Genomic DNA, 18,771 nt, shown 5'->3' with positions numbered 1-18,771 from the left:
CGTCATATTTCAGACTTACTTCTTCTCTGTACCAAATTTAAAGACTATTCACAATAATTTATTTTTGGAGTTGAGGCCAACAACACCGTCGTTTATTGAAGAAGAAGCCAAGTGTTGGATGTAAAAGAGCACTATATTTTACTCAGGAAGGTAATGCATAATTTTGTGCCTATATTTCCACACTAATATTGCTTCTCACTGATTGTTTGTAATATATTATTGAAAGCAGATGATAAGTTAGTGTGCCTCTGTGATCTTCACGTTGTTTTCTTCATGAGCACATCTTCCTGAGTAATGAGAGTTATTATTATTAATATTATGCATCTTATAGAGCGCACGGCTACCCCCGACGGGAGTGTCCCGGCGCTGAGCAGAAAAAGGGAAAGTCAACATAGTGTAACCCGACAGTTGCTTGGAGATGCACGTCTCACCCTTTATTATATGTCCATGAAGTTTCTTGAAAGCAATATTATAATACTGATATAGTGGTTTCTTCATGCATTATACTGTTGTGAGGAAGATTTGCAAGGTCATATGTCTTTGAGAGGTTTATATTTACCTTCTGAATAGCTCAGTCAAACAAGAGAAATACATTACTTCAGTTTAGTGAATTCCGGAGCTGCCGCCTGTATTTTTTCTTCAGAGAAAATACACCAAACCCACGCGCCTTTTGAATTTCTCTAATTTCATTGCTTCGGAGCAACACCTGCCTCTTCAAGCAGCTGTATCCATCTCCTCATTGACATGATCACTCACTTTGAGGTGTTTTCGCTGTCTTCTCTGTGAACCATTTCTTGAAGATGGCTATGGGAACAATTTGATTCATTGCACGAGTCTATTGAACGTGATATGTCTCAATAGTGAATCTTGATCCTACTTACCTGAAAATAGCTCTGACTGGACTGTGTGGTGTGAATACTATCCTGTGATAGTCATAATTCCTCTTCTTTAAAACTCTAATCCAGAAAAAATATTACCTCTACCATTAAAAGCAGTGATATTGAATCTTCTATCATCACTATTACAGTATATTTTACTAGACTTCATACTGGCTACTAGGCTCCTCTTACATTATTGATCTACCCAACTCCTGTTACTGGTAGAACTGTTATTACAGCTCAGATATTTCACTTTGATTCTTTATATCCTGTGAGTTTTCTCATTTCTTCGGTCCATCTGTTTATTGCTCCCAAATGCCTTGGTTGGATTATCTGTCCCAAGGCTCCTTCTCATATTGCTGCAGACACCAGAAAACTAACACGGTTAATCTGGGGATGCCATCTGGTAAGACATCTGGGAAATCTGCCAAACCACTGCTCTTCTCAGAAGCTTTAAATCATGCCGCTCCAATATGGATACAAGTGGTATCTCTTCCTCGGCTCATAAAGCGCCTAACCCTATGATGACATCCTCAACTGTTCCGACTATGGAGCGAATTCTACAAGAAATATCTGCAGTAGGCCGTCGTCTAGAGGGTATGGAAACCTCTATATCTGCACTCACGGCAGAAACCAAATCCATACGTGCAGATATTGCAGGATTCCAAAGTAAGGTGAATAATCCTACTGCTCGGATGAGGGCAGAGGAAAGCCACCTTGATCCCATACCGAACCAAGATCAAGAACTTATCTTCCTAAGGAGTAAGGTGGTGGACTTGGAAGACAGAAGTCGCTGAGACAATGTTCGTCTTTTTGGCTTCCCAGAAAAGAGAGAAGGTCCAGATGCTAAATCTTTTCTCATAGAAGTTCTTCCAAAGATCACAAGCCTTACCTTTCATCCACCACTAGAAATGCAAAGAGCTCATCATATTGGTCCACTTAAAACAGGGAAAAATCTATGGCTACGTACACTCGTATGTTTTCTATGACATAAACAGGCTCGACAATTGTTCACAGCGGCTCGTACTCATGGACCATACATGTTCGAAGGGCATGAGATCGGAGTTGCAGCTGATTTTTCCAAAGAAACAAATGATCGACGCAAAGCTTTCCTTTCTTTTAGACCACTTCTACATCAGCTCGATATCAAATATGGCCTTTTTGAACCTGCACGTTTGTGAATTACCAAAGATGGAATTTCTAAGGAGTTCTTTAATCCAGAAGACCTTCGTAATTTCCTGGACAATCTCTCTCCTCAGAACATGGAATGTCTGTCATCCTCACAAACATCTAGATCTCAACTCTCATTGCTTACCCTAACAACTCCTACAAGTGGGCCCCGCCGTAATCCAGGCAGGTCTCAGAGTCCGGGTCGATACTTACATCGCATTACCCGTCCTTTGGGGGATCGTGCACAGGCTCTATATGCAGTTGCTACTCTCACACAGGAAAGAGACAGAGACAAATCCCGCTCTCCTCTTAAAGCTTCTTCATCAGAAGAGAATGTTTCCTGAACCTGAAAAAAGACAGAAGGCATTGTCTTGTTACATTTCATTTTTTATCCTTTCCCTTCTCCATTTAATCTGTAGAAGATGTTTCCTGAACTTTGATTCATTACTTATTTTGATTACTACTGAAGAACAGTTGAAAGTCATTTACTTATTGAAACTATGATTTGATGAGTATATGACATTGTTTTATTCTGTTAAGCATTATCTGTGCAGTTATGATTATTTTATATTATATTGAGCTATTTTATATTAAATTATATTATACTATACTATATTATATCCCCTTTTCCTAAATCCTCTTTCCCCACTTCAAAGCATATGTATATGATAGAGTTAAACTAGTTAATATGGTTATAATATGAATGTTATGAATTTTTATGAATAATATGAATTAAGATTTAGTATATCTAAGTAAAACTTTAAAATAGTATAGATCTTCCTCTTCATTCTAAACAAAATTCCACTGATGTATATATCCTGGACGTTTAGCTCCAATGTTCTCTTCTCGTTACATCTTTTTTTTCTGTTTAACAATTTCTCATTGCACTATTTATCTATCATATTATCTTGATGTATCAATACTTATTTAATAAATTGTGATAATATTTAATTATATTAGTTATATAACTATTGCATTATTTAACTTAATTGTCATAATATTTAGAGATGATTCTATTTAATATTTAATGTCATTATTATACCATGCAAGATTCCGCATGTGATGTTTTATATATTCCTCTTTATTTTCCTTTTCTGTATCATTATATTTTAATAATTTGTATGTCTTCCCCTTATATATATATAATGGTTTATATATCTTAGCATTTCAATACTCTTTGACTCTTATAATTGTTTGTTCAAAAGTTTTATATTTGAGGATAATATTTATATACCTTTACACATGGTTGCATTTTCTATATAGTCTATATGCTTATATTTTTTCCTTCCAATAGGTATTCTCATATTCTTCTATATAGATACTAGGATTATTAACTATAAGTCATGCATGATTATCTTTTTGACATAAACAGTTACCTCTTTATTTATTTATTCCATTGTTTAAATGTATGCTGACATCTTCTTGATGGGATTATGCCTAAATGTGATAACAATTCTTTATATTAATATTTACCCTGTATTCTTATATTCTTATATTCTTCATGGTTTATCTCTTGGTGCCATATATCTTACAATTTAATTCTACGCTAATCTCTCGTTCCTCTTACTTACTTTACTTCCTTCCTACCTTTTTCTGTTTCCAATCTCAATTTCAAAAACTTCTGTTTTTTCTTCCTTAGTTCTTTAAATTTTACTGGAGCATGCTACTTGGAAGCAGATACTTTTTGTTTTTCTTTTCTTTCACTATTCCTTATGCCTTTTCACTCTTCCTTATTTTTCTTTCTAATTTCATTTTAGCAAAATTTTCTCAAAATTGTATGCACTGGGTTCATACACTGAACTGACATTAATTAATTCTGATATTGAATTATTTAATTTTATACTATTTAATTGTTATTAAATCTTATAACAGTCGTATTTAATACTTACTTCCACCATTTCCTTTCCTTTTCTCTTGTCTCTCTTCTTTATCTTCTTATATTTTATCTTATATTATAATATCTGCTAATTTACTCATTTTCATATTTCTCAAATTCATCTAATACTGTTCGATCCTGCACATTCCCATGCACTTTTTTCACGCTTTTCACTGTGGGGGGCTCCCAGGGCGCGCTTAACCTGAAAGACAGGACCCGCAGAGAGCAGTTCTACTCCCCTTACACTGCACTTTTTCCCTGTGCAGTATATCTATCCTTTCTCCTTTTTTCTTTCTTTCCTTTCTTCCTAGCCCTTGTATTATTTTTCTTTCTTTATTTTTCTTTCTCTATTTTGATTTCTTTGGTAATTTTCTTCTATATTCCTAAGTAACTTACGCTCATTCTCCTCTTTTACCTGGAACTTTTTTCTTTACTGATTTCAACTTCTTTATCCCATATACTGATTTATTTATTTATTTATTTTCTTTCCTATTCTTCACTCCTCCACACCTAACTTGTTATCCTCTCACCTAAACTACACATGGCTGTAAAGGATTCCTCTGCTCCCCCTCTACTATGCATTGTCTCGTGCAATGTTCATTGTCTTACTCACTTTATTAAGCATAAGAAGTTACTTTCCTACTTGCAAGCGAAAAAAACGGACATTGCTCTTTTGCAAGAAACTCATTTAGATGCTCTAGAATCCTCTAAGTTATGACGAGATTGGGTGGGAAAAGTCATTCACTGTGGGCTTGTGACACACCTTCCTCCTCACGAGAATCATCCATGAAATTGTGGTGTAGCTTTTCTTCTTCACAAATCCTTAACCGCTACTATAATCAAGACTTGGACTGATCCAAATGGTCGATATATTTTTCCAAATGGAAAGTTTGAGATAAGATCGTCTGTGTGGGCTCAGTTTATGCTCCAACAGGAGCCAAACACACTTTCTTTCTCAGTCTCAATCGTTTGCTGGTGGAAATTGGTGCATCCAGTTATATTATTGGCGGTGATTGGAATCTTGCCCAAGATCCTAGAATTGACAGAACGGGTCCCCTAGATAGGTGTAATGAAGGTGACTGAGCCTTGTTGGGAGACATAATATCTTATCATGGATAGGTGGACCATTTGCGTCTTTGCCATCCTTCTGATCAGGCATATACCATTCTCTCCTCCACCCACGGTACACAATCCAGAATAGACTATTTTGTTATGTTATGTTATGTTATGTTATGTTATTTTGTGGCTTCTATAGCGCACGGCTACTCAGCAGAGTGTCCCGGCGCTTTATTAACATCCTGAAAAGCAAACACAACACAGTAAAAGAAGGGAGAAAAGGAAAGTAAAATCTAAGAGGCAAACAGCCAGGTTTTTAGGCCCTTCCTAAAGGATAGCAAATTTGAATTGCTCTACTCCGTTCACACATTTCCAATTATTTAACTATCAATAAGTCATCTGTTACTTCCGTCAAAATTGTTTGGGCAGCCGCTGAAGCAACTATTTGCGGTCAGTTAATGAGGGATGCTGTGGAGACCAATACGTCAGCCTCCCTACGTCGTATTGAATTAGAGACTGAAATAACCTCCCTTACATACTTATATACGTCTCATCCCACATTTCCCAACCGTCAAAAACTTGAACTTGCTAAATTGGAGCTTAATAACTTATACACCTCCAAAGCTGAGAACCCTCTTCAACGTCTAAAGCAAAACCGAAGGGGATGATGGACGGAGTGTTGAACATTGCAAGCACTCACTCCCAGTCAACTGATCTGAGTTTAATCCATCATCATTCTTTAGCTCACTCTACCACCCCAGTTCAGACATGGCCATATGCAAATCAGTCTGACCCTGTGCCTCATGGGAGCACTCCAGCCCGATCTGATAAGCCATTCTGGTTATAAAGTGAACTGGGATAAAATGAATGAATGAATGAATGAATGAATGAAATTATTTGTAGAGCGCACGATGGCCAAACGGCTTCCTGGCGCTGAGAGGTCTGGGGGGCAGAACAAACAAGGCCAGGGAGAATTAACAGGGGTAGGCCAAGGCGAACAAGAATGTTTTGAGCGCTTTACGGAAGTGTGAAAAGATAGGAATAGAACGCATAGAGAGAGGGAGGGAATTCCAAAACCGGGGTGCAAGAACAGAAAATCTAGACCCACCAGTGCGAGTTTTGCGAAAGCGGGGGACCGTGAGAAGGGCAGAAGAAGATGAGCGGAGAGTGCGGACAGGGGTGTGGGAGGAGATAAGAGAGTTGATGAACGCCGGTGCAGAGCGATCAAGGGCCCGGTAAACAAGGCAACCAAGTTTGAACAAGGATCTCTGCAGAATGGGTAACCAGTGAAGGGATTTGAGGACAGGAGTGATATGATGAGTTTTGGGCAAGTGGAAGATGAGACGGGCCGCCTGATTTTGGATTGCTTGGAGGCGGCGGGTTTCGTAGGCAGGAATGCCCACGAACAAGCTGTTTCCATAATCAAGGCGGGAAGTGATGAGGGCAGAAATAATAATTTTAAGAGATTCAAGGGAAAAGAAACGAGAAATTTTTCGGATCAACTGAAGGGAAAGAAAACAGGAAGATACTACAGCACTGACCTGGCCATGCATAGACAGGTCCTGGCTGACCTTGATGCCCAATGTTTTTACGGAGGCAACCGGGGTGGGAGGGGGACCAAGGGAGGGGGGCCAGAAAGCAGAGGACCAAGGGCTGGATGAGCCGCCAGTCAGAACAAGCTCAGTCTTGTCTGGGTTGAGCTTGAGGTGATTGGCGCCCATCCACCCAGAAATAAAAGCCATGGTGGAACGAAAAAAGGATAAAGAGTGAGAAGAAGAAGAAAGGTCAAAGACAAGCTGGAGGTCATCTGCGTAATTAAACACCGAGACCCCCAGCTGAAGAAGAGAAGAGATAAGTGGATGGATATAAAGATTGAAGAGAAGAAGAGAAAGGGAAGAGCCTTGGGGAACCCCGCAGGGCACCGAGAGGGGAGGGGCAGAAAAACCAGGGAGGTGAACAGCTTGTGAACGTCCTGTTAGATAGGACGTGATCCAGGAAAGGGCAACACCTCTAATGCCCGCTGCGTTGACACGGTCCAAAAGAATGTTATGGTCGACCGTGTCAAACGCAGCGGACAGGTCGAGGAGAACCAAAGCTTGGGAAGAATTAGTGTCTGCCTTGGCTTTCAGCTCGTCAAGAACGGCGAGCACCACAGATTCGGTCGAATGACCCGAGCGAAAACCCGCTTGGTGAGAAGCGAGAAGTTGGTTCTGCTCAACATAAGTGGAGAGACAAGAAGTGACGTAAGATTCCAGAATTTTAGCAAGATAGGGAAGAAGAGAGATGGGCCTGAAGTTAGAAGGGAGGGAGGAATCAAGACCAGGTTTTTTAAGAATGGGGGAAACAATAGCAGATTTAAATGATGAAGGGACCGATCCAGTGGAGAGGGAAGCATTAAGGAGGGAAAGAGGGGTAGCAGGGCAAGAAGAAAAGAAAGTTTTTAGAATGCGGGCAGGGGCACAGTCAGTAGGAGAGCCGGACTTGATTTTTGTGAGCAGGGCTAAAAAGGAGTCCAAAGAAAGAGGTGGAAAAAAGGAGAAGGAAGAATTAGGCACAGAGGGGGCAAAGTAAAGTGGGGTAAAAGGAGTGATAGAAATGTTGGATTTAATTTTAACGATCTTCTCAATGAAGAAGTCGTTTAAAGAAGTACAGAGGGCCTGAGAAGGAATAAAGTTAGGGCAAGCACGATCAGAAGTAGCCAGATAAAAGTGAGGCTCTTCCGATTTCTCCTGGTACCACTAAAGCATCAATTGATGGATATCCTTTTTGTTGCAAATCATCCCAATTAAAATATTTGGGAGTTTTGGTCAATAAAGCTTTATCAGGTATGATCACATATAATAATACACCCCTAATAACACAAATGGAAACTGATTTTTCAAAATGGTCTCTCTTGTTTTTTTCAATGTGGGGAAGGGTACAAGCCGTTGGTTGGTTACCTTACCTCGCTTTAGCTATATACTTGGTATGCTCCCAATTCTTGCTCCCTCGGCCTCGTCTAGCTGCTTCTAAATTATTGGCTCGTCGCTCTTACAGTGGTTTGGGATAACCATCCTTAGAACATTATTCTTTAGCTTTACATCTCCCACAGCTAGTTTAATTACTTCCGGGTACAACTGACCTTCTGCAGTGGGTCGCAACGGTACACTCTTTACTCAATCGAAGCGAAGATCGAGATTTCCTTCATGGATTCCGAATTCCACATTCCCTTCCCCCCCGCATCCAGTTATGCAAGCCACTTATCAAACGCGGCAGTGTGCGCATCGTATCCTCCGAGTCCCTCACCGCTTGCACTATAAAGCTCCACTTTGGGGCAATAAAAGTATCCGTATAAATTGTCATGTTCTCCAATGGTCTAGCTGGAATTCAAGAGGAATACAAACACTTGATCAAGTTATTCTTAATTTAGAACTAAAATCCTTTGATTCACTTAGAGAAAAGTTTGGTCTCCCACCACACCAGATCAAGCGTCACTTGCAATTGCAGTCCTGTCTTTGAACTCTTCACCCATTTTAGATTATCTCCTTACTTGGGATACTCATAAAGGGGTGTTAACAGGTCTATATGTTGTCTTGATTCATCATTCTGTATTCACAACCACATCTTACAGTTCTCGAGGAGAAATGGCAGGAGCGTCTACACATTACTATTGAAAAAAATGACTGGTCGGATATGTTGGAAGCCCTTCACAAGGGTACCCGAGAGGCACATTTGAAGTTCTGCCTTTTCAAGACTTGACACAATTGGCACTGGACACCTCTAAAATTACACAGCACAGGACTGCTACCATACTCTAAATGTTGGAGATGTCCTGTTGTTAATTGTGATATTCCTCATATAATCTGTGATAGCCCTTCCATGCAGAGTTTTTGGGCATATGTAGGGAACATTTTAAAGGATTTAATCTCTTCTCTTAGCACTCCTCCTACTCCTTCTCTTATTCTCTTACATGATTTTAGAAGTCTTGCTACCATTATGCATTTGCAATGTCATCTTTTGCACACTGCACGTTCCACAGCTAAAATCTGCATCCTAAGACATTGGAAATCGTCTAGTTCTCCGAAGCAGGAAGAATGGATGGTGGCAATGATCCAAATGGCCTTCCATGAGTGTCTTATATATAGGCTGCATGATCAAGAGGACATTTTCCAGCATGTATTGGCTCCCTTTCGCCGTGATCCCTGAATTCTTTCCATTATTATCATACCCTATAACCCTATCTCTTGGCCTTATTCATTCTTCTTTACTCTGTATTCGTCTTCTATCCAGGTAAAGGGTCTACTCTTCTCTATTCTCTCTAAATCTTCTTCCTTTTAATTGTTATTTCTTTAATTTTTGTTTATTTTTTTAGGTGCTTTTTATCACATCTCCCTTCCTCTTTAAATCTACAATTCATGTCACTTACACCCTAATCTATGAATTAGGCTTTCTCCCCTCCCCTGCTTTTCTTTTTCATTTTTGCACCCCCTTTCTTTTATCTATAGTTATATTTCTATACCCATCTTCCTTCAAAAATCCCTCTATAACCCTTTGTACACTGTGATCCCTAAACTTCTAATATACGCTGTATAAGATACCCCTCTCTTTTACTATACGTTCCTTATGTTGTTATGTTATGTTATAACCATTTATAAAGTGAGCGGCTACTCAACGGAGTGTCCCGGTGCTGGCAGAGGGAGGGCAGACACCGGCAGGGTACTAGATGTTAAAGAGATACGTTTTGAGTTTTTTCTTGAACAGTTCTAGACTGACTATAAGCCTCAAGTAGGGAGGGAGACTATTCCAGGCATGGGGATCTCCCACCCATATGGAGGCGGTTAATTCGAGGGACCCTTGCCATGTGAGCAGAGGAAGAGCGAAGAGTACGGGCGGGAATATAGGAACTGATTCTTCCTTTGAGATATGATGGCCCTGTCCCATTCGAGGATTTGTGCTTTGTTTCATCGGGAGCCAATGGAGGGCCTTTAGGTGGGGGGTCATGTAAGATCTAGGAGGAAGAGAAAGCAGAAGCCTTGCTGCAGCATTCTGTACCACTTGCCTGTCTGTTGCCTGTCTGTTAAAGAGGTAGTCAGGGAGACCTAGGTATAAAGCATTCCGTAGTCCAGTCTGGATGTGATCAGGGCCTGCACCACCTCTCTACCCACTGCTTCAGAGAGGAGTGGTAAGAATTATTTCAGCATGCGGAGCACATAGAAGCATGACCCTGTCAAGGCTTGGATCTGGGGTAGGAAGGATAGTGAACTGTCAATTTGAATTCCAAGGTTCGTGACACAGTTTTTCGAGTTGCTTGGCCAGCAGTTTTTCCCAAAGTTGTGAGAGACAGCTGCAAAGGTTACAATCTCCTTTTTATCCGAATTGCATCTAAGGCGATGCAGCTCCACCCATTGAAAGACATTAGTAAGACATTCAGAAATCTCCTTCTCATCTACATCCGTGTCTTTGTCTCACGTAAACAACAGCTGTGTGTCATCTGCATAAGAGTTGATATTCGTGCCAAGAGACTCTGCCAAAGTTGCAAGGGGTGTCAAGTAAACGTTAAATAGCGTAGGGCTAAGAGCCGACCCCTGTGGCACTCCCACCAACAGGGGCCTGACCTGAGCTGTAAAAGGTGACAGCCAGACTTCCAGCGACCGTCTGTCCAGGAATGATGCCAACCAGCTATAACCCTGATGTCTGATTCCTATTTCATGTAGTCGTTCCAGCAGCTTGAGGTGAGGTACCGTGTCAAGTTCTGCTGTGAGGTCAAGCAGTATCAGCATGGCTTTGCCTCCCCTGTCAAGGATGTTTCGAATGTGCTCCGTCACCTCCAAGAGTGCTGTCTCAGTATAAATTGGGGATGCAAGCCAGAATGCGTAGAATGAAGAATACCGTTGGCTACCAGATATATGGACAGTTGACGATTTACTTTTTTCTCCAGAGTTTTGGAGAAAGCAGGTAGAAGGGAAATAGGCCTATAGTTTATTGGTTGCTTGGGGTCTGCGGTAGTTTTTTTGAGCAGTGGTAGGGCTTTTTTTCACATAGAGGGAACTACTCCTGTATCCAATGAAGTGATTAAGGGAGAGGAAGACCTCGATAAAAAGGGAGGCATGGGATAACCTATGCGACGCATCAAAATCGAAGGATCCGGCTGCTTTTTGGAGGGCTATTAACACCCCCCTCCTATATGAACAAAAAGCACGCATGGAAATTGCCATCTCAGAAGATGAGTGGGTGGCCCATTTTTCCTCCCTTTATATGGCTGTGGAACTAACCTCGGAAGTAGGCCAGGAGATGGGGCTGCTAAATCTAGACATGTCTAGAACCCTGACTGTAACCCTTCCTGAAGTTACAGCAAGCTTAAAGGCGACCAAGGGGGGCAAAGCAGCAGGACCAGACGGTATACCAGCTGACCTCTATAAGGCTAACATCGAATTATGGGGGCCACTGTTAGTTCAGCTCTTTAATGCCGTCCTGGCAAACAGCCCAATACCCACCTGGTTTACATCAACAATAGTCCCAATATTCAAGAAAGGGGACAGGCTAAGTTGTACATGCTATAGGCCAATCTCCCTATTGGACTCTTCTATAAAAATTTTGGGAAGAGTGATTTTAGCTAAACTACAAAGCTGGGCCAATGAAACTGGGGTGTTAAGTGACTTTCAATTTGGGTTCCAAAAGGGCCTAGGGACTATAGAGCAAGGCTTGAATCTCTTCACCTTGCAGCAGAAGTATATAAAGGTCAAAAAACAACGTCTATACCTCACATTTGTTGACCTATCATCAGCTTTTGACTGTGTGTCACACATTAAGTTATGGTCAATTATGGCTGACTTGGGAGTAGACAATGCCATTATATGTTTTCTGAGAGAGCTGTATTCTGGGGCCACTGCCAGTGTCAGATTTGGGAAAAATGGTGAGTGCAGTAGACAATTTGGGATCGGTCGGGGTGTGCGCCAAGGGTGCGTCTTAGCCCCCTTCCTATTTCTGCTGTACATAAATGGAATGGAAAAGCATCTCGTGCAGGAGGGCAGGGACATGCCTATGGTGAGAGGTAGGCCTGTCCCTGCACTGATGTACGCCGATGATGCTGTCCTAATGGCGCGCACCCCAATGGCTTTACAAAGTTTGGTTACAGCCTTTAACACCTTTATGCTTGACTTAGATTTGAGAATCAATTGTTCTAAAACTTTATCTATGTACTGCGGGTCCAGAACAAACAAGCATGTGAAGCAAATCTTTGTAAACTCCAATCCCTTAGAAAGGACCCCCACCTTCCCTTATCTAGGGATACTGTTTCATGAAAGCGGCTCATGGACCACAGCAATTCATGCCAGATCTCTGTTATTCTCTAAGACCATTATGGCCCTAAAATGTTTTATGAAAAAATTAGGTAAAAAACCCATAAAAGAGATTTTAACCGTTTATAATGCGACTTGTATATCTGTAGCCATCTACGGGGCAGGATTATGGGGTTATTCAAACATCACCCCAATTCAAATCCTGGAAAATAAGTTTCTATGTCACATATTGTCTGTACCCCAAAGTACTGCAACAATGATATGCCATGTTGAATTGGGAATATCTTATGTCACCGACATTATTAGAATTCAGCCAGTTCTTCTTTGGCATAGGGTCTGGACAAATGAAGAATGTGTTGTTAATCGTGCCATTTTTAAGGACATCATGGTATTGGACAATATCAGGGACTACAAATGGATAGGCTATGTCAGAGACTTTCTTGAAAAAATAAGTTGCCCCCAATACTTTGAGGATCCACAATCAATGGAATGTATATCCAGAAGCGATTTGAAATATTTGTGTATGACCTACCTCAAGGAAAAGAGAAATATAAAGGAGGCAAGAAAAAAGACTGTCTCTGCCCACCAGGATATTATATGTGGAGAGAATTTGCAGCCATATCTTTCACTGTATATGTCTAATCATGAACGGTACCTTTTGACCCGATTTAGATTGAATATAGTTTTCAGGACACTATCATTCCCCGTGATGAATTGTTGGCTGAAGGACTTATGTTTCTGTCCATGCGATGATGTTTCCCAACAATCGGATATACATATTTTATTTTTTTGTAAATTTTATACCTTTCCCCGAAAGAAACTTATCATTCCTATTCTTAAAGATCTAAATGTTTACAGATGCCGCCTAGCGTTTACAGAGTGCCAGAAAATGGATACTGTTTTTATGGTTGCCTCTATTGCAGAATTTTTAAAATTGGCTTTTAAATGTCGTAAATCAATGCAAATGGATTGATCTCTTTTATTGTGTATATGAATTTAATATTGCTGATATGGATTTAATTTTTTTGTTTTTTCTTATTTTGTGATTTTAAAGGAAAAATACTTACTCTACCTTTTGTAAATTGCACCTTACATGCTACTTTTATGGTTATCTTCCCTTTTTAACCGAATAAAGTACTTTTGAATCTTGAATCCAATGAAGTGTTAATAATATGGTTTATAGAAGGATTAATTGCTGGTGCCACCATATTTAGAACCGTAATAGGCCAAACCCTTGAGTTCCCACCACTCCCTCACAATCAGTGTCATCCCGTGGGCCTGCCCCCAAGACTCGTCAGAGGGATTAAAATAAAACGATAATAAAACAGGTTTAATACCTGTTTTATTATCCTTTTATATCCCGGTGGTGGCGGGGGGGATGGGCAGTACCGCTGCGTATGTCATCACTTTTAATTACTTTTGTTTAAATAAGGCAGTTAATGATACATTTCCTGACTTCCCAAAGTTCTCTGAAGAGTCCAATCTAATCCACTATGCAGTAATCGCTAAGGTTTTGAGGCACTTTCTGGAATATGTTTTTGAATTTATTGGTCAACCTGCCTCTAGCCAGGGGTGTGATGGACACCCTCGCAGCCCACGTGGAGCATGGGGCCAGTCTTCTATACATAAAGGGGATCCCCCTCATTTTGTCAGCTCGAGGTAATGGGTGATACGAGGGGTCCCTCACCATCCCTTGTAGAGGACCCCCTAGGATCTCCTTGCACCACTGCCTCTAAAGGCTTCACAAAATTGTTGTGAAATGGACCTGGGGTGCTCACTCACTGATGCTCAGTGGGCTACAGCATGCTTACTGAAAAAGTCTCCCTTAATTATAAGCATATGCTGTTGCATTGCAAATATCTATATTGTGTATATATAACACAAGCCCTATACCCTGCTGTCCCCGATAGATGTTTTAAGTGTGGAATAGCTCGAGTAGAGCATTTTGCCTTTAATGTGATGCCGTCCAGGAGCATTTTTCCTTTAATGTGATGCCGTCCACCAATATACGAGTGCCGGCAGGAATTGTAAAGGGTTGTCCTCGATGACTAATGTACACCTTCACTAGTACCTGAAGTTTGACTAGTGGACTTGTTTTACAACATTCTCTGGCTTAGGAGGAGGAAACTAGGTTATGTTGCAAAAGTATCTAAGGGGTGCAAATCTATGGGGTGGCCCAGTAACCCAGCTCCAAAATATTCAGACTTCCTATATGATGAGCAGTATTTGAACAAATTTGACAAAATTGCCATTGATTGGTGCTAATAGGCCAAAAGCTCTCTGGTCTGGCTTTTCTGCATAGTTTGTTCATGGTCGACCAAGCCAACCACCCCACAAATACTTGAAAGGTTGAGATGTCTCTCACTTTATAACCATTATTTCATATCATTAATGAGACTTTATGTGTACATTTCTCCACCAGAACCGCTTTGTAACTCTATCTGTAATGTTTTAGTGTGTTGTGATGAGTCATAATTACTTTAGTTCCTGTTTAATTGACAAACCTTTAATAAAGTTTGAAGAAGTTTTATAAATCCTTCCACCTCCTCAAATTTATAGTCTACTTCCCGTACTGTAGCCATATATTCATACTGTAGTTTTCTGCACGCGATAGCATATTTTTCTCTCAAATTGGTTCCCCATCTCAATGTAATACAAATGTTCTTAAGCTCTGTTGTGATGTAAAGCACCCTCATACTGGCCGGTTGAGGTGCACTTTATAAATGAAAAAATTAATAAATGAAATAAATGCTGCGTTTCATACAGAGCTCGTCTATTGTTATTTCTACTGTTTATTGTCAATTGTTATTTCTCCAGTTCAGGTTGAGATGATCTGCATTTGGAGGCATGAAAGAAGGGTAGGACACCAAATTCTGCTAAATATTTCCCTTTTACATTCCCTGCAGCAGGAGGTAAAAACCGTGGATTTTAAAATTCCGAAGATTCCCGTCTGTTATCAAATGCGTTTCTGAATCTATTGTTGTGTCTCTTATTGTGTGTAAAGCTCAGGGGTATAGTTTGTTCAGTAAGATTGGGGAGGTGTGAGCATCTGGGGCCAGATGTAGGTAGGCATTTACCGGTCAGTAACGGCCGAATTCGGCCGTTACAGACCGGTAAATGGAATTTGAGATGTAGGGGCAGATTTTTACAAAATCGGTAAATTTACCGATCGGTAAATTTACCGATTCTGTAAAATACCGAATCGGTATTTTTTACCGATTCGGTAAATTTGATATGTAGGTGGGACTCTTCAGAGTCCCACAAGCATTACAGAATCGGTATGTTACCATCAAAATCAATTTGATGGTAAAATACCGATTCCGGTGTGCATGCACATGTGTGCATGCACACCTGTGCCATATGACAGGCAGACCTGCCCTTAGGGCAGGTATGCCTGCCACATGGCACCCGAACCTGTTTTGGGGGTGCTAGAGGGTGTCAAAGTGACACCCCCTGCACCCTTGAGAAATTTGGTATACCGAATCGGTAATGCCCATTCATTCCTATGGGCTTCAAAGCCCATAGGAATGAATGAGCATTACCGGTCGGTATTTACCGAATCGGTAAATACCGACTTTTACAGATTCGGTAAATCCACATCTGGATTTACCTACATCTCGGTACTTCTATTTTACCGATTCATAAATACCGAATCGGTAAAATTCGGTATTTATGAGTCGGTAAAATAGAATTACCTACATCTGGCCCCTGATGTCCCAAACATCACATTTGCAGATAATGTTAAAATACATTATGTGACAAGCAGGGGGCAATAGTGGGGCTTAAGAGGCAGTGGAAAGGGAGAGGAACGTGGATTAACAGCAGTACTAATTTAGCGCAACACAAAATTCTGTAAAATACATTTTTAGGGCTTTCAAAACAGAGGTGAGTGAGAATGGCTGTGTGTTTTATTGTCAGTGTGTGCATGAAAAAATCCCAGGTGAAATCCGACAGATAACTCACCATACTTGACTGTAAGCACCTGTTCCCAACTATTCATCAGAAAAAACATTTATTAGGGGGGTGTGATGTAGAGGAAACCGTGTTTTAATTGTAGGGTTGCATTATAATCATACATGTAGAGGGCGCCCACATATAATCCTTTGTCATGTTAACATGAAATGTTAGAATCTCGAGATGTAATAACATAAAATGTGATGTGTATAGACCATTGGATAGCAACATTAAGAGTTAACCCAGAAAGTGAATGTAAGTAGCAGAAAACAATAATGTGAAGAACTCCTGTTGTGCAACTGACACACATTAATTTATTAAATGTGTTTATTAATGTGTAATTTTACATGTAGGTAGGAATATTAACTAAGTGTGCCTTATTTCTTATGCAATTTTATTAAGCTCATATGCCATTTTTCTTATGTTAGATGAACTTTGTAGGCCTGAAATGCAATTTCCCTGGAAGATCTCGCTTTAGAATTACCAGTTTCAATTTTATGTGTACTGTGGATTTTGTTCTTTTTCCTGTTTTGTTTTGCAGCTGGAAGAAGCGCCCTTGTTAGCTAGAATAATGTCTTTGTGTTCTTAGTCAGGCAAGGGGGGAGACACAGCGTAAGTTGAAGCCAATAAGGGAAATTGTTGTGTTTTCACACCTGAGAAGGCCTGGGAATAAAGGGTAGCATGTTGCAGTTTAGAAACACAGCTATCTCATGGAAAATTACCTTTGAGATTGTGTTCCGAGCGGATGGTGGGACCTACAAGGACTCTTGGGAAAAATACCTGTACTAACGTGATGTGAGAGTAGGGAAAGAGAACACTTCTTCTCTTGCATTAGGAGAGAGAGTGCATCTTAGAACGAGCTCTGTCCCAGTAGCTTTATGCTATTGGACCCATCGATGGTGGAAAGACTTCTTAGGAAGACTCCACATGCTGACACCATTTATTCCTTTTCCTGAAGATGCTTAAGTAGTGATGTCATTTTAGTGCTAGTGTAGGGAAATATTGGTGCTTTATTCTCATCAACGCTCAATGCAGGGAAATTTGGACTCGTGCTTTTTGATCCTCTGCATCATATTTCTTGAGTTCATTGTTTTGCGCAAGTTGCATCGCCTTAACTTTGTTTTGCAGATTTGGCTTTATGCTGACTCCGATGTATTTCTACACTCTAATTTTGAGTTGTCTTTATGTCCAGTTATTTTTGGCTTTGTAATAAATTAACTGACCTGACATAGTTGTCTGTGGTTACTATGTGTCCAGAGAAATTCCTGTTGAATCGGTTGCCATTAATAACGACTTTCTCCCCTCTGTGCTTACATGCTGCTAAAAAAACATCTGATTGTGAATCTAGAGTAGGTCCAGCTCGTATGGGCCCGGCCTTCTCAGTTGGTAGCAGAGTAGGATGGTTAGCACATGAAGCAAGGGTAAAATCCAGAACTAGTCTAGAACCGATGGAACTTAGAACCCTAGAGTCCCAAAATAGTTTCCAATGACCAAGAACGGAGAGAGACAGAATCCGGCAGAGACTTACAAAGTTTGATGGTGCGGTGAGATCAGCGGCGAACGGAGGGTGTATGGTATGTTTTGGATTGCCGTAATGAATTGATTGTGCGATGTCTGGTGGAGTTGGTGTGAAAGTCAAGTTAATGTGGTTTCGGGCGGACGTGGTCCAAGGATTGAGATTTGAGTTTCAGGTTCCGAAATGGCCTAAGATCCTCAGCTATATTAAATGATGCAGAAGACACAAATATTTATTGTGATATTCTGTCCGAAGAATTGAGGAGTTGTTGTGAGACGTCATCAACAGTTCCACCTAAGACAGGGAACCTTATGTGAATGGGTCGTATGAAAATCGTTAAGTGGACCTTCTTTACAAAGGTGAACTATACTAATTCAGGTGGCTAGTGCAGGTCGAGGGTTTCCGTGTGTGAATGTTCTTGGATTACTGAATTCTATCTATCCTTTTAGATGGCAGACAATTACGGACTTTAAGACAATGTTATGAATTAATGTGTACGGAGAAATTGTAAAGGAGGATGAGCCGCTGTAAGGAGTGAGGGTGATGTCAGAGTGTGCTGCGCTGCGATAGGTCATTTGGTCTCACGCCGCACTAGGATTGGTTGGTAGTCATCAGGAAGATGTGGTTGGAAAATACTGTTCCATCATATTATTTGAACTGCTAACTGCAATTCAATGATGCGTTGTTTTAGGGTGTTGCAGGATCTCTTCAGGGCTGAACAGGGGGTTCTTACTCAAGTGGGCAAAGAGGCGCCACAGAGGATACTCCAACACACTGTATGGCAACAAAAGTTGGGCTCCATACTATAATTTGGCTTCAAATTGGTACAAAAGTACTGAAAAAGAGGGTGAATTGTAATTTCCACATTTTGGTTTGTGTCGGGTGGATGTTGTACCAATTAAGAGGAGTGATGTTTGTGCTGCGACCTTTGCCTATACCAACACAGTTTGAGGCATTAGACGCATGGATACATGCAGCACATGCAAAGAAAAGGGATATATATCAAGGGAAGATGAGAAAAGCTTTGAGGGCATGTCAGGAAGT

The sequence above is a fragment of the Lissotriton helveticus genome, chromosome 4_1 (assembly GCF_964261635.1).
Source record: "Lissotriton helveticus chromosome 4_1, aLisHel1.1, whole genome shotgun sequence".
In the NCBI taxonomy this organism is placed as follows: Eukaryota; Metazoa; Chordata; class Amphibia; order Caudata; family Salamandridae; genus Lissotriton; species Lissotriton helveticus.
Note: the sequence above shows the minus strand (reverse complement) of the source record.